The sequence below is a fragment of the Odocoileus virginianus genome, unplaced genomic scaffold (assembly GCF_023699985.2).
Source record: "Odocoileus virginianus isolate 20LAN1187 ecotype Illinois unplaced genomic scaffold, Ovbor_1.2 Unplaced_Scaffold_1, whole genome shotgun sequence".
In the NCBI taxonomy this organism is placed as follows: Eukaryota; Metazoa; Chordata; class Mammalia; order Artiodactyla; family Cervidae; genus Odocoileus; species Odocoileus virginianus.
The window spans coordinates 7,704,959-7,722,777 of NW_027224263.1; the positions used below are offsets into that span (position 1 = coordinate 7,704,959).

Consider the following 17,819-nt stretch of genomic DNA (forward strand, 5'->3'; position numbering starts at 1 on the left):
GATCTCAGATGCCCAATCCCCAAATGACCTAAAAATTATTATTAATCTCAAAAACAAATATTAAAATGAGTATTTTTCTGTGTTACAGGTTTTCTGTGCTTTTTATTTGAAAGACTGAAAATTCAGAAGATTTGAGTTTGTAGCATAGACTGCTTTAGATTTGACATTTGCTTTAACTGTTAATTTAGTTATTTTTACATTTCCATCATGATTGACATTGTACAACAATATGGTGTTTATTTCTGTAGTCATTAAGTTGGTCTTTTACTGTATAGTTCTTTTGAAATACCATAAAACTTTTAGAATATTTCTTTGATCATTTGAATTATTAAATGTTACTCATTGACATTATTGAGAGAGACCATATTTTTAAGAATTTGGCACACACAGTATCAGGCTCAGGCATTACCATTCTTCATAGCTGGCAGTTCACTGCAAAGTAAAAAAAAAAAAAATTCAGATACCATTACCATCTCTTGTTTAAAAATACAGACAGTCCTCCAACTTAATGATTTTTTTCAACTTTACCAATGGTGCAAAAGCAACTGGAATTCAATAGAAACCATAGTTCAAATTTTGAGTTTTTATCTTTTCCTGGGCTAGCAGTATCAGAGAAGGCAATGGCACCCCACTCCAGTACTCTTGCCTGGAGAATCCCAGGGATGGGGGAGCCTGGTGGGCTGCCGTCTATGGGGTCACACAGAGTTGGACATGACTGAAGCGACTTAGCAGCAGCAGGGTTAGCAGTATATAGTATGTTACCCTCTCTTGATGCTGGGCAAGAGTTAGCTCCCATTCAGCCATCACCCATGATCACAAGCATAAACAACTGATATGCTTACAACCAGTCTGTTTTTCACTTTCAGTACAGTAGTAAGTTATGTGAGATATTAAGCACTTTATTAAAAAATAGGCTTTGTGTTAGATGATTTTGCCCATTGCAGGCTAATGTATTTGTTCTGAGCAAGTTTAGAGTAGGCTAGGCTAAGCTATGGTTAAGTGTATCAGTAAGTTAGGTGTATTAAATGCATTTTTGACTTACAATATTTTCAACTTACAGTGTGTTTGGGGACATGACCCCATTGTTAGTCAAGGAAGATCTACATAGACAGCTGCGTTCACCTGCAACATACTTGGCAATGAGACTGATATGCACTTGTCATAGAGTCTGTTCACAGAAAGTGAGTGATGACGGTACCCAAACATTTATCTTTTCCATTATAAAGTTCAGAAATGAAAAAGGTCACTGCTAATGTACGTAAATATGTACCCTAAATGTTAGGATTCTGTTAGACATAGGCAAAGAAGAAACAAGTAAGAAAAAACTCATCAAGAGCATTTACCTTTCTAAGAGAGAAGTGTTAAGTCTGAAAAGTAAAGTAACTTGGACTACAGAATTAAAGTTTATTCGAAATATTCTGTAAAATACTATATCACATCACTTGGATAAAATCACTTAAAATTTTCAATTCCATTTTATATTTTGGATTAAATAACATCACATATAAGCATTTATTTATACAAAATAATTTTTAAAGTAAAATATGCTAGCTATGTGAACTTAGGCAATTTAGCTTTCCTATAAAATGAAATATTTCTCACCTTTAAAATGGGGATAACAGCTTTGATACAAAGATTAAATGAATATAATTACATATATAGTTTTAAATAGTTACAGGTAATATATGCATTAAGAATATTCAAACTTAGAGAAGAAACATATGAATACCAAGAGTTTGATTGGGATTGACACATACTATGTATAGAATAAATAACTAATGAGAACCTAACAAAATGAAATAAAAATAACTCAACATGAACTTAGATGTTATGCAAAGAATTTTACTAAAATGACTTTATTTCGTCTGTACAACTACAGCAAAAAAAAAGGATTCACAACATGTACAGACAGCCTCAAACTGAGACATTGACATGTGGCCCAGATGGTAAAGAATCTTCCTGCAATATAGGAGACCCAGATTTGATCCCTGGGTCGGGAAAATCCCCTGGAGAAGGAAATGGCAACCCATTCCAGTATTTTTGTCTGGGAAATCCCATGGACAGAGGAGACTGGAGGGCTATATAGTCCATGGAGTTGCAAAGAGTCAGACACAACTGAGCAACTAACACTTTCATACATATTCTGTGGATTTTCAAACATGACTTTGGAAAACTCAGCAGCCATATGTACACATATATATTACATTTAATATGCTGAAATTGAGATTATTGAACTGTGTTATAATTTGCTGTTCTTAACTGGATTGTTTGGTGTTTCCTGCCTTAAATTTTCATTATTAAATGAAACATGAACAGCATAGCGATGAAGGAAGGTTATCTTCACCTATTACAAGATTAATATGGATGAGGAGATTTATCTGATTGTATCCTTAAGATCATCAGGAGTTAGTTAAAGTGCTAATTCCCCGTGTGTAATTGGGCTTTAAAAATTCTATGATTCTCTATTGAAGTGAAGTGCAAGTCGCTTAGTCGTGTCCGACTCTTGGAATGTATTCCATGGAATTCTTCAGGCAGAATACTGGAGTGGGTAGCCTTTTCCTTCTCCAGGGATCTTCCCAACCCAGGGATTGAACCCAGGTCTCCCACATTACAGGCAGATTCTTTACCAGCTGAGCCACAAGAGAAGCCCAAGAATACTGGAGTGGGTAGCCTATCCCTTCTCCAATGGATCTTCCTGACCCAGGAATTGAACCAGGGTCTCCTGCATTGCAGGCAGATTCATTACCAACTGAGATATCAGGGGTGATTCTCTATTAGTAAGCCAGATATTTTCTGGGCAAAAGCTCTTCCCTAGCTGTCAAGTAGACAAACTTGAAAAGCTATATTAACTCTTAAGATTGCCAAAGAACTATAATTGGCCTAAGGTAATAATTCACTGAATCTCACTTTAGTGATCTGAATAAATTAGGAATTAACTTCAGTTGGCAGTAAACGTTATATTAAATGATAAATTCCAAGAAAACTAAAACACTAAGAAGTAAATTATTTCACTAAATTATTACAATTTTTATTTTAAACTTCATTTGTATCTTTATGTTCTTATGACTATATTTAATAGATTTGATGGAAAATATATGGATTGATAAAACTGACAAATATGAGTGCTCACTTCAGCAGCACATATACTAAAATTGGAATGATAAAGAGATTAGCATGGCCCCTGTATAAGAATGACACACAAATTCATGAAGCAGTCCATGTTTTCAAGACCTTTGGACTGTAAATAAAAAGACATATATGATATTAAAGTAAACATACCAAGACTTTGAAAGTAAGGTTAAGAAATCTAGGATGTTACAACTCAACTTTTTCTTCATATAAACTCAAAAAAGCCCCTCAACCACTGCCTCTTCTCAGGATTTCCATCCTTAATGGAAGGCATGCAAATAAGTTCAGAAAAGGAGAAAGGTATTCATCATTTGGCATTTGGTATTCTTGAATTTTACTATTCTTATTATAGACTGTCCAGCATCATATGAAAATATGAGGTTTTATTTTCTACATAAAATCTCAATATTAAGTAGCAAAAATATGGCTATAAAATGATACCTTTTCTATTTCATCTATGTGAAAATATGTAGAAGTTTAAAAGTCATTCTGTATGAATGTTAAAATAACTTGGAATCTTTACATTCTTTCTCTTTTGTTTCTTAAATTTCACATGCTATATATGTATGTTTTTCCTGACAGTAGTTTTACAGGGGAGTGCGGGGACATCTTTTAAACACATGAACAAATGTATTTGTGGTTTAATAAGGTCCAGGCTCTGGAATGACAACCCAGCAAAGAGCTTCATGCCATATCTTTCCACCTATTTCATAGTCTAGTTTTACCAAGATATTCTCCTAAGAAAATCCTTATCAGGGCAGGGTGGGGGGGGGGGGAATGGTTCATTCTATCCAGTGTCTTAAGCTGTGTTTCTATGGCAACATTTAAAATTTGAAACTCTTCAAAGACTACCATTTCTCATGTTAAACAACAAACATTTTAGGGAAACTGCTGAACTCACAGTAATGACTTTTAAAAAAAGTGAGACATTTTTAAGAATTCGTTTTTCCCTATATCTGCAAGAGGCAGGAAAAAAAGGAAAAATGTATCTTCTGGCACCCCTTTTCTTTATCTACTTTCTCACTTCAAACAGCTTTCTCATTATGTTTTTACTCATATTTTCTTAAATCGAAAAATTCGAAATAATATATTTGTGGTAGGTTTTTGAGACTGATCAATGTTCTTTAGTCAAAATGTATAGCACAGTAAGAGATACTTTATACTACATAGTCTTAACCTTAAAAATTACATCTGTTATTTCATTTGAGCCCCCAATAATCTTTTCAAGTATATAGATCTGCTTAACAGATGTGTGATTAAGTTATAATGGAGTGTATGCCTAAAGTCAAATGTGTATTAAAAGCAGTGGTGGTTCTAGAACCTATGGTTTCTAACTTTAAATTTTGCTCTCTACCAGGTAGTCTCCTTGATACTCTATTCATTACTGTGGTCTAAGAATGTGGTAGATCTTAGATCCCATATCACAGTTTCATACTCGGTTCACCATGGACCCTGAGTGTCAAATCATGTTTCTCTAAACTCTAGAGAAATATGGAACTATGGTTAGTTTGATTACAAGTAAATATAGGAGGCACTGTGCTCATTGCTGCCTGTTGCTCCTACTTTGTGTCTATGAAACAAGCAAACTAGTGGCTTTCTAAATATTACATTAACATTTTCCTCAACATAGATGTATTATAAATAATCTAGTGGCATAATTATGAGAAAAACTTATAATGTGAGTTTGCATATTCAGTAGCAGATTTTCTGGATTACTTAATATGTCTGTTGTTAGCCAGTTTAAAAGGTTGTATACATGTGATATAGGTACAAACATATTCCTTCTTGTAAATATTAGACAAATTAACCTCAAAAATTTTTGACTTTCTTTAGTTGGAAGTGTCTGGCAGTACAAGTTGTCATTAAATCCTTTTTGTTTTTTTAGCTTCAGTGTTTGTATTTGTACATCCTTCTAGAATGCATGAGTCTTCTGGTTTTTATTCAAATATCTAATTTGTCATTTACGTCAGTGGAAGAATTCCAAGGAATACCAAAAAGGTAACCAACCTTTTTTATAGGCTCAGAGGTAGAAAGGGACCCTTGGAATGGTCTAATTTTCTCTTAATGTGTTGTACTTAGTTTAACATGTGCTTGTTGAAAGGTTATTTTGTTTTCTCCTTGACAGTTTCAGTTTAAGGACTTTTGGTACTTAAGATTATTCCTTTTATTCCCTTGAGTTTGTTGTAGTACAGTGAAATAATGAGTCATCAAGTAATATATGATAACCTGAAATAGTTGCTGTAGCATCCCAAGATGCCAGACTTAAAAATAGTTTAAACCCTGACATCTTGATCATTTCACTGAACAAAAATCCAAAGGAATAAAATTGTCAAAAATATGAAGAATTATTGTAATGCTGAGAGATTTTTAAAGTGTTTAAAGGGTGTTTTGATAACCAGATCTAACAGTGAATAGGTAAATATTAACTCTGAAAATCATTTGCCTGCAGTCATAAGTTTTATCTGTGGATGCCTAAGATATCTTAGGCAAAAAAATCCATATAAATGAAATGGATTAATCTAGCAAAATGATTAAGCAAAACAGCTCCCTCTCTGACATTCGGAATTCTCTTTAACCTTGTGATATAATCACCTTCAATTGTCCACAGCCATTATTTCATGCTAAAATTAGAAATGTGTTCCACTTCTGCTTTCTGAGGAAAGAAAAGACCCATTTTTGAAAAGGAAGATAAAAAGATAATCTAAGCTTTAAAATGCAAAAATATTTCCATTTTTATGCACATTGAAAAAAATCACTACTAAGAAATCATTTGAAAACAAAATTCATTGTGATCTACAGGTGTGACAACTTTTGAATTGCAATATAGATTTCTTTTTCTTTCATGAGGATTTATTAATTGCTGAAAGAGTTACTCATGAGAGTTTTTAAAGAGAAACATGGAAGATCACATCTCCCCAAAAAAGGGCTTAAGTAATTTGTTATTACTGCCCTATGATACTCTGGTTTTTGGTTGTTTGCTTTTTTTAACTTTTAGATCAGAATGAATATGCTCTATATGAAGTTTTTCTAATCCTTAGAAAACCATCAAAAGGCTGCTCTGGAATTATCTGCTTTTGACCTAAAAACTAGTCAGATAATAGGTGGTCTGAGTGGGTGAGTATGAAATTCAAGGGCTAGAAAATGGAGATTTGCTTACTTAAAATCTTCCTCTAGTTCAGTGTTAGAACTCCTTAATTTAATTAAAATACCAAGCAGTTTTATTTGATTTCCTCTCTGTAATAATAAAGGCATTGGCTAGTAAAATTCCCTGAAACATTCAAGAGATATATTATGATTTGTATTAAAGGTGTACATGTGTGCATTTGTTGTGTGTTTGTAGGGCCACTATTGATGGTGGAAATGAGAAATAGGCTGTGGGAATTTTGTGAAGGACTAAAGAGTTAGCACTTTATTCTGTGGTCAATATAGATTACTTGAACTGATGGATAACATGATCATATCCCATATGGAGTTAAGTTATAGTGGCATACTGAGAAGAATTGGAGCAAGTAAAATCCAGAGGCAGGGAGAACTATGTGGAGACCATTAGAATAGTCTAGAAAAAATTGATGAAGGCCAACAGGAAAGGCAGGAACAGATTCAAAAATATTTTTGATAAGCTGATACTTAAGGCTAAGTCCTATGGAAAAACTACCAGTGTAAAATATCTCAATGAAAATTGATTACTTTTGTCTTTTCCTTGGAGGGCAATCCTCATTTAAGTACAGAAGATATTCAGCCCTAGAGAATAACGAAGCACTTACTGGTACTTTAACCATGACACAATGAGGCAGTATATTGGACAGAGTTAAACATTCTATTTTTCAGTCACCAGCTTCCTAATGACAGAATAAGGCCTTATATTTTAAAACACAAAAAGACTTGGAGATTTTAAAAACTGAAGAGCTAAGACAATAATCATTCACTAATAATAAATCACAATGGACTTTATTGTGATTAAACAATCTTGAGCACTTGTCAATAAAGGAGAAAAGAATGATAATTACAAACAGGCTAAACTTTTTACAATTATTACCTGCCTTCTTAAACAGAACAGTCAAGTTCAATTCCATGTATCTGAGATTAGGAAAAAGTGAAAATATTACTATGCCTATTTCTAATATTACCATTTTTCACTTTAACAGCTTGCCAAATTATCAAAATGACACTCTAGGCCATGGCTAAAAAAATAGGTATTCTAAAGTACTCTATTTTTTTGTTTTCCAGAATTCTTATGACATATAAGGACATTAAGTACTGCTTTGAAGAAATGCCATTTTGCAATTAAAAATGTATTAAATTACTTCTGAACCATGAGGTCTGGCCATCCTCCTCTCCTTTTTCCTGTTCTTTGAATTATTTTTTGGACCCCAGCATAAATCAAGGAAAACAGACCCTGTGAATAGAGTATGGGCAGAATGTTTCTTCTTCTGTACATGTATTGGGTTGGCCAAAAAGTTTGTTCAGATTTTTCCATAAGATGTTAAGGGAAAATCTGAACAAACTTTATGGCCAACCCAATGGTAACTATTAAAGGTTGATCAGATAATGTGTGCTTGAGAAGATATTTTAAAACTGCATATTTGGGTTCAATGCACAAAGCACACATGAGTGCAGACACACACTCACATTTATAAAGACTGGTGTAAAACAGAACTAAATTTAAAGGATCACACTAACTCCCACTCAAATTATGTCAACCTTCCCAGTTGTATTCTTACTTCCATATTCCTAACTCGAACTGGAAAAAAAAAAAGGTGATAGGCATTACCAGAAAGTGCTATTGTTGATTTGGTAGTTAGGATGGAAACAAGAGAGAGAAAACACACATCTAGTGTTGCAATGGTGTTGAAAATTAGCAGCCAGACCATGCCGGGGAATGAATAGAGCCTTAATACTAATTATTTGAAAGGAAGGATAGAATTTATTTTGTTTTTTGTTTTTTTTCCCTCCTGTTTCAAATTCTGCTGGTCTCGATCTTGTGAAGTTCAAATGAAATGATGAATATGAAAGTGCTTTTCATAAAGTATCATAGATTTTACAACAGTATACATTTGGGTTTAGGTAACATTTCAAATGATGTAGGAATTTTCATCTCTCCCACTCAGACTTAGTTTCTCAGCTACCCACTCATCACTTTGAAAATGTTAGCCTTAAGCCATTTATTTTTATTATGTAACTACTTAGAAGAGCTATGAATTTAGCTAATAAAATGTTCTTGCTGCCTATGTAATCTGTCAATTTAAAAGTGCTTATTTTCATTTATAAAAAGATATCCTCTTAGATTTCCACAAGAGTTTGCTAAAGAAAAATAAATTAATAAAATTTAAATAAAACAAGCAGAAATATTAAATATTGGAAAAACATCTGCTAAACCATAAATTCAAAACACATTGTTAGACTTCTTAGTAAGATGATTATGTAAACAATTTTGAATTGAGCCCTTCTGTGTGCATGAGTTTGTTTATTCTCTCCTTTTCTAATTTCACACTTAATGTGCAATTGCTACATATCCTGTGTCCTTTCTTGGTAATCTGAAACAACATTACTATCATAAAATTTTTTAAATGAAAGAGAATCTAGAGACTATCCAGTAAGAAAATCACACCCATCTGGAATGTAATTTCCATGAAAATAGAGGCCATTTCATATTCAAAGTATAGCTGCATTCCTAAACCTAATCACTTATACATAATGCATAATTCATATTTATGAAAGAGGAAATTCAGTTCTAAAAAGACTGTGATTTGCTCAAGTTCACAAAACTAGAATCTAGATCTTCACTCCTAGCATAGGGCTTTGCCTACCATGCCACACTGAGTTTCTTTAAGGATGTGATGTCATCTTCAAATGAGAAAAATTTAAGTAGGAGGATAACATTTTCTTCATACATTTTTTTTCATTTTTTTTTATTAGTTGGAGGCTAATTACTTTACAATATTGTAGTGGTTTTTGCCATATATTGACACAAAACAGCCATGAATTTACATGTGTTCCCCATCCTGAACCCACCTCCCACCTCCCTCCCCATCCCATCCCTCTGGGTCATCCCAATGCACCAGCCCTGAGCACTTGTCTCATGCATCCAACCTGGACTGGCGATCTGTTTCACACTTGATAATATACGTGTTTTGATGCTGTTCTCTCAGATCATCCCACCCTCGCCTTCTCCCATAGAGTCCAAAAGTCTGTTCTATACATCTGTGTCTCTTTTTCTGCCTTGCATATAGGGTTGTCGTTACCATCTTTCTAAATTCCATATATATGCGTTAGTATACTGTATTGGTGTTTATCTTTCTGGCTTACTTCATTCTGTATAATGGGTTCCAGTTTCATCCATCTCATTAGAACTGATTCAAATGTATTCTTTTTAAAGGCTGAGTAATATTCCATTGTGTATATGTACCACAGCTTCCTTATCCATTCTTCTGCTGATGGGCATCTAGGTTGCTTCCATGTCCTGGCTATTATAAACAGTGCTGCGATGAACATTGGGGTGCACGTGTCTCTTTCAGATCTGGTTTCCTTGGTGTGTATGCCCAGAAGTGGGATTGCTGGGTCATATGGCAGTTCTATTTCCAGTTTTCTAAGGAATCTTCACACTGTCCTCCATAGTGGCTGTACTAGTTTGCATTCCCATCAACAGTGTGAGAGCGTTCCCTTTTCTCCACAGCCTCTCCAGCATTTATTGCTTGTAGACTTTTGGATAGCAGCCATCCTGACTGGCGTGTAATGGTACCTCATTGTGGTTTGATTTGCATTTCTCTGATAATGAGTGATGTTGAGCATCTTTTCATGTGTTTGTTAGCCATCTGTATGTCTTCTTTGGAGAAATGTCTGTTTAGATCTTTGGCCCATTTTTTGATTGGGTCATTTATTTTTCTGGAATTGAGCTGCAGGAGTTGCTTGTATATTTTTGAGATTAATCCTTTGTCTGTTTCTTCATTTGCTATTATTTTCTCCCAATCTGAAGGCTGTCTTTTCACCTTGCTTATAGTTTCCTTTGTTGTGCAAAAGCTTTTAAGTTTCATTAGGTCCCATTTGTTTATTTTTGCTTTTATTTCCAATATTTTGGGAGGTGGGTCATAGAGGATCCTGTTGTGGTTTATGTTAGAGAGTGTTTTGCCTATGCTTTCCTCTAGGAATTTTATAGTTTCTGGTCTTACATTTAGATCTTTAATCCATTTTGAATTTATTTTTGTGTATGGTGTTAGAAAGTGTTCTAGTTCCATTCTTTTACAAGTGGTTGACCAGTTTTCCCAGCACCACTTGTTAAAGAGGTTGTCTTTTTTCCATTGTGTATCCTTGCCTCCTTTGTTGAAGATAAGGTGTCCATAGGTATGTGGATTTATCTCTGGGCTTTCTATTTTGTTCCATTGATCTATATTTCTGTCTTTGTGCCAGTACCATACTGTCTTGATGACTGTGGCTTTGCAGTAGAGCCTGAAGTCAGGCAGGTTGATTCCTCCAGTTCCATTCTTCTTTCTCAAGATTGCTTTGGCTATTCGAGGTTTTTTGTGTTTCCACACAAATTGTGAAATTATTTGTTCTAATTCTCTGAAGAATACCATTGATAGCTTGATAGGGACTGCATTGAATCTATAGATTACTTTGGGTAGTATAGTCATTTTCACAATATTGATTCTTCCAATCCATGAACATGTTATATTTGTCCATTTATTTGTGTCCTCTTTGATTTCTTTCATCAGTGTTTTATAGTTTTCTATATATAGATCTTTTGTTTCTTTAGGTAGATTTATTCCTAAGTATTTTATTCTTTTTGTTGCAATGGTGAATGGTATTGTTTCCTTAATTTCTCTTTCTGTTTTCTCATTGTTAGTGTATAGGAATGCAAGGGATTTCTGTGTGTTAATTTATATCCTGCAACTTTACTATATTCGTTGATTAGCTCTAGTAATTTTATGGTAATGTCTTTAAGGTTTTCTATGTAGAGAGTCATGTCACCTGCAAACAGTGAGAGTTTCACTTCTTCTTTTCCTATTTGGATTCCTTTTATTTATTTTTCTTCTCTGATTGCTGTGGCTAGGACTTCCAAAACTATGTTGAGTAGTAGTGGTGAGAGTGGACACCCTTGTCTTGTTCCTGAATTTAGGGGAAATGCTTTCAATTTTTCACAATTGAGGATAATGTTTGCTGTGGGTTTGTCATATATAGCTTTTATTATGTTGAGGTATGTTACTTCTATTTCTGCTTTCTGGAGAGTTTCTATCATAAATGGATGTTGAATTTTGTCAAAGGCTTTTTCTGTGTCTATTGAGATAATCATATGGTTTTTATCTTTCAATTTGTTAATGTGGTTTATTACATTGGTTGATTTGCAGATGTTAAAGAATCCTTGCATTCCTGGGATAAAGCCCACTTGGTCATGATGTATGATCTTTTTAATATGTTGTTGGATTCTGTTTGCTAGTATTTTGTTAAGGATTTTTGTGTCTATGTTCATCAGTGATATTGGCCTGTAATTTTCTTTTTTTTTTGTGGCATCTTTCTCTGGTTTTGGTATTAGGGTGATGGTGGCCTCATAGAATGAATTTGGAAGTTTACCTTCTTCTGCAATTTTCTGGAAGAGTTTGAGTAAGATAGGTGTTAGCTCTTCTCTGAATTTTTGGTAGAATTCAGCTGTGAAGCCATCTGGTCCTGGGCTTTTGTTTGCTGGAAGATTTCTGATTACAGTTTCGATTTCTGTGCTTGTGATGGGTCTGTTAAGATCTTCTGTTTCTTCCTGGTTCAGTTTTGGAAAGTTATACTTTTCTAAGAATTTGTCCATTTCTTCCAAGTGGTCCATTTTATTGGCATAAAGCTGCTGGTAATAGTCTCTTATGATCCTTTGTATTTCAGTGTTGTCTGTTGTGATCTCTCCATTTTCATTTCTAATTTTGTTGATTTGGTTCTTCTCCCTTTGTTTCTTAATGAGTCTGGCTAACGGTTTGTCAATTTTGTTTATCTTTTCAAAAAACCAGCTTTTAGCTTTGTTGATTTTTGCTATGGTCTCTTTTGTTTCTTTTGCATTTATTTCTGCCCTAATTTTTAAGAACCCTGGGGTTCTTCATTTCTTCCTTCTCTAGCTGCTTTAGGTGTAGAGTTAGGTTCTTTATTTGACTTTTTCCTTGTTTCTTGATGTAAGCCTGTAATGCTATGAACCTTCCCCTTAGCACTGCTTTTACAGTGTCCCATACAGTTTTGGATTGTTGTGTTTTCATTTTCATTTGTTTCGATGCATATTTTGATTTCTTCTATGGTTTGTTGGTTATTTAGAAGCGTGGTATTTAGCCTCCATATGTTGGAATTTTTAATAGTTTTTTTCCCTGTTATTGAGATCTAATCTTACTGCATTGTGGTCAGAGAAGATGACTGGAATGGTTTCAATTTTTTTTTTAATTTATAAGGCTAGATTTATGGCCCAGGATGTGATCTATTCTGGAGAAGTTTCCGTGTGCACTTGAGAAAAAGGTGAAATTGATTGTTTTGGGGTGAAATGTCCTATAGATATCAATTATGTCTAGCTGGACCATTGTGTCATTTAAAGTTTGTGTTTCCTTGTTAATTTTCTGTTTAGTTGATCTATCTATAGGTGTGAGTCTCCCACACCTATAAGTCTCCCACTATTATCGTGTTATTGTTAATATCCCCTTTCCTTCTTGTTAGCAGTTCCCTTACATTTTGTGGTGCTCCTATGTTGGGTGCATATATACTTATAATTGTTATATCTTCTTCTTGGATTGATCCTTTGATCATTATGTAGTGTCCTTCTTTGTCTCTTTTCATAGCCTTTATTTTAAAGTCTATTTTATCTGATATGAGTATTGCTACTTCTGCTTTCTTTTGGTCTCCGTTTGTGTGAAATTTTTTTTTCCAGCCCTTCACTTTCAGTCTGTATGTGTCCCTTGTTTTGAGGTGGGTCTCTTGTGGACAGCATATATAGGGGTCTTGTTTTTGTATCCATTCAGCCAGTCTTTGTCTTTTGGTTGGGGCATTCAACCCATTTACATTTAAGGTAATTATTGATAGGTATGGTCCTGTTGCCATTTACTTTGTTGTTTTGGGTTTGCGTTTATACAACCTTTCTGTGTTTCCTGTCTAGAGAAGATCCTTTAGCATTTGTTGAAGAGCTGGTTTGGTGGTGCTGAATTCTCTCAGCTTTTGCTTGTCTGTAAAGCTTTTGAATTCTCCTTCATATCTGAATGAGATCCTTGCTGGGTACAGTAATCTAGGTTGTAGGTTATTCTCTTTCATTACTTTAAGTATGTCCTGCCATTCCCTTCTGGCCTGAAGAGTTTCTATTGATAGATCAGCTGTTATCCTTATGGGAATCCCTTTGTGTGTTATTTGTTGTTTCTTCCTTGCTGCTTTTAATATTTGTTCTTTGTGTTTGATCTTTGTTAATTTGATTAATATGTGTCTTGGGGTGTTTCGCCTTGGGTTTATCCTGTGTGGGACTCTCTAGGTTTCTTGAACCTGTGTGACTATTTCCTTCCCAATTTTAGGGAAGTTTTCAGCTATTATCTCCTCGAGTATTTTCTCATGGCCTTTCTTTTTGTCTTCTTCTTCTGGGACTCCTATGATTCAAATGTTGCGGCGTTTCACATTGTTCCAGAGGTCCCTGAGGTTGTCCTCATTTCTTTTGATTCTTTTTTTCTTTTTTCCTCTCTGCTTCATTTATTTCCACCATTCTATCTTCTCCACCTCACTTATCCTATCTTCTGCCTCTGTTATTCTACTGTTGGTTCCCTCCAGAGTGTTTTTTATCTCATTTATTGCATTATTCATTATATATTGACTCTTTTTTATTTCTTCTAGGCCTTTAGTAAACCTTTCTTGCATCTTCTCGATCCTTGTCTCCAGGCTATTTATCTGTAACTCCATTTTGTTTTCAAGATTTTGGATCATTTTATTATCATTATTATAAATTCTTTTTCAGGTAGATTCCCTATCTCCTCTTTTGTTTGGCTTGGTGGGCATTTTTCATGTTCCTTTACCTGCTGGGTATTTCTCTGCCTTTTCATCTTGTTTAGATTGCTGTTTGGGGTGGCCTTTCTGTATTCTGGTGGTCTGTGGTTCCTTTTTATTGTGGAGGTTTCTCCCAGTGGGTGGGGTTGGATGATTGGCTTGTCAAGGTTTCCTGGTTAGGGAAGCTTGCATTGGTGTTCTGGTGGGTGGAGCTAGATTTCTTCTCTCTGGAGTGCGATGGAGTGTCCAGTAGTGAGTTTTGAGATGGGTCTATGTGTTTGGTGTGACTTTGGGCAGCCTGTATGTTGACGCTCAGGGCTATTTTCCTGCATTGCTGGAGAATTTGTGTGGTATGTCTTGCTCTGGTACTTATTGGCTTTTGGGTGGTGGTTGGTTTCAGTGTAGGCAAGGAGGCTTTTGGATGATCTCTTATTACGTAATGTTCCCTGTAGTCAGGAGTTCTCTGGTGTTCTCAGGTTTTGAGCTTAAGTCTCCTGCCTCTGGATTTCAGTCTTATTCTTCCAGTAGCCTAAAGACTTCTCAACTATACAGCACTGATAATAAAACTTCTAGGTTAATGGTGAAAAGATTCTCCATAGTGATGGACACCCAGAGAGGTTCACAGAGTTCCATGAAGAAGAGGAGAGGGAGGAAGGAGATAGAGATGAGCTGGAGGAGAAAAGGGGGGACTCCAGAGGAGAGAGACAGGTCTACGTAGTACTCTGTTCCCTAAGTGTTCTCTGTAGCCCAGAACACCCACAGAGATTCACAGAATTGGATTGAGAAGAGAAGGGGGAGGGAGGAAATAGAGGTGATCTGGGGGAGAAAAAGGAGAGTCAAAAGGGGGAGAGAGTAATCATCACACTCCTGAGTAAAAATGGGTACTGAATATTGGATTCTTAAATGTCCAAAATTGATATCAAATACTGAAAAACAAAGATTAAAAATCTAGAATAGAGGTTAGACTCTTAAAAATACAATATTAAAAATAAAAACCACAAAAAATTTAAGAAATATATATGAAGTTTGCTTTAAAAATAGGGTCTTTTTTTTTTTGCAAGGTTATAGTGGGTTATGAAAATGAAAATTAAGGAGTAATAGAGGACTTTTTAAAAAGTAAAAGAAAAAATTAAAAAAGTAAAAAAATTTAATTAAAAAATAATAGTATTCCAGAAAAATAAATGACCCAATCAAAAAATGGGCCAAAGAACTAAACAGACATTTCTCCAAAGAAGACATACTGATGGCTAACAAACATATGAAAAGATGCTCACCATCACTCAGTATCAGAGAAATGCAAATCAAAGTGTCAATGAGGTACCATTACACGCCAGTCAGGATGGCTGCTATCCAAGTCTACAAGCAATAAATCCTGGAGAGGGTGTGGAGAAAAGGGAACCCTCTTACACTGTTGGTGGGAATGCAAACTAGTACAGCTGCTATGGAGAACAGTGTGGAGATTCCTTAAAAAACTGGAAATAGAACTGCCATATGACCCAGCAATCCCACTCCTGGGCATATACACCGAGGAAACCAGACTGAAAGAGACACGTGCACCCCAATGTTCATCGCAGCACTGTTTATAATAGCCAGGACATGGAAGCAACCTAGATGCCCATCAGCAGACGAATGGATAAGGAAGCTGTGGTACGTATACACCATGGAATATTACCCAGCCATTAAAAATAATTCATTTGAATCAGTTCTAATGAGATGGATGAAACTGGAGCCCATTATACAGAGTTAAGTAAGCCAGAAAGATAAAGAACATTACAGCATACTAACACATATATATGGGATTTAGAAAGATGGTAATGATACCCTATATGCAAAACAGAAAAAGAGACACAGATGTACAGAACAGACTTTTGGACTCTGTGGGAGAAGGCAAGGGTGGGATGTTTCGAGAGAACAGCATCGAAACATGTATATTATCTAGGGTGAAACAGATCACCAGCCCAGGTTGGATGCATGAGACAAGTGCTCGGGCCTGGTGCACTGGGAAGACCCAGAGGGAGCGGGTAGAGAGGGAGGTGGGAGGGGGGATCTGATGGGGAACACATGTAAATCCATGGCTGATTCATGTCAATGTATGACAAAGCCCACTACAATATTGTAAAGTAATTAGCCTCCAACTAATAAAAATAAATGAAAAGAATGAAAAAAAAATAACAGTAAAAATATATCTAGGAATTTCTCTGGAGCTGTTGTGGGCAGTGTGGGTTCGGTTCAGTTTCAGATAGCTCCTTGTTCCAGCTTACACTTCTCAATATCTATAGGCCCCTTCCAGTGTAGTTGGTGTTAACTACAGGGATTTTAATCTGTTGCACCTGTCACTTCTAAAGTGGTTCCCTTTGTTTATTTGGCTTCTGTTTGCAGGTCTCTTCAGTGTCTAATTTCTGCCCTGACACAAGTGGGCGGAGGTGGTCTCTTGTTTAGGTTCGCTTGTTCAGTCGTGCTGTGGGGAGGGAGGGGCACTGCAGACAAATGTCACTGGCATGTGTGGGGAGCACTCGCAGTGTTCTGGCCACACTGGGTTTGCCCCCACTCACGGCATGTGTGCTTTCCCAGTCTACACTGCTCAGGCTCCAGGTTGCTCTACAGGGAGCGGGCCCTGAGTTGTGTGCACTTCCCAGGCCTAAGCTGCTCAGGTTCAGGTTTTCGGGTACTCCACAAAGACGCAGACTCGGTTGGGCCTGCATTTTGTGCCTTCCCTGGCCGGAGCAGCTCAGGCAGCCAGGAGCTTGACGAGTGCACTCTCCCTGGGTGCAGTGCGCCTTATCCCCTCTGCGGTCCCAGCCTCAGTTTCTGCGCGTGCAGGTTTGGTGCGCCTTGTGTCTCTTCTGGGGAGCTGGTCTCTAGCTGCGACCCTCCCGGCAGATGTCAACCATCCAGAATCTCAGGAAGTCTTTGGTTAGAAACTGGAAGCCTGTTTGCAGTTTGGTAGGGGATGCTGTCTCTGGGGCCGAGTTTGCCCCTTTCCCCTCCCCCCTGCCTCCTGCCTCTGGCGGGGGATGGGCCGGTCCGCAGCCGGCTAGCTCTTCTCTGGAATTGCTCAGTCCTTCCTTTGTTCTGTGAACTGGCAGACAGTGTCTTTGGTAACCACTTTTCACAGGTTAATTTTCTCTCTCTCTCTTGCTATCCCACAGTTTAAGTTGCTATCTCACGTTAGCTCCCTCCGATTGCCCTCAGGGCATTCAGGCCCGGTCCTTACCCTAAGCAATGCTGCCTGCTCCTCTCCGTTCAGCCCCCACTTGCTGGTGGCGGATGTGAGCATCTGGGGTACTTTTCTGCTGGGAGTTGCTTTTAGGCATGTAATCTGTGGGTTTTGCTTATTTTTTCTCCCAAGATTTCCAAGATTCGAAAACTTCCCCCAGACCCGCCAGTGAGAGGGTTTCCTGGTGTTTGGAAACTTCCTCTATTAGGACTCCCTTCCTGGGACAGGTCTCCATCCCTAACTCTTTTGTCTCTCTTTTTATCTTTTATATTTTGTCCTACCTCCTTTCAAAGACAATGGGCTGCTTTTCTGGGCGCCTGATATCCTCTGCTAGCGATCAGTTTTTTTGTGGATTTTGCTCAGCGTTCAATTGTTCTTTCGATGAATTTGTAGGGGAGAAAGTGGTCTCCCCGTCCTATTCCTCTGCCATCTTAGCTCCTCCCCCCATTTTATTCATTATTAATGCACAGGACCTATTGCTCAGTCATGTCTGACTCTTTGCGAC

General features: G+C 36.6%; 1 protein-coding gene and 1 non-coding gene across 2 annotated transcripts in view; both read left to right on the forward strand.

Moving 5' to 3' along the window:
- HTR2C (5-hydroxytryptamine receptor 2C) overlaps positions 1–17,819 on the forward strand; it is a 326,514-nt gene that overhangs the window by 86,720 nt on the left and 221,975 nt on the right. The gene's annotated exons all lie outside the window — the stretch shown is intronic.
- LOC139033301 (U6 spliceosomal RNA) lies at positions 3,123–3,226 on the forward strand. Its single transcript, XR_011485915.1, has one exon. It is a non-coding gene; the product is annotated as a U6 spliceosomal RNA (small nuclear RNA).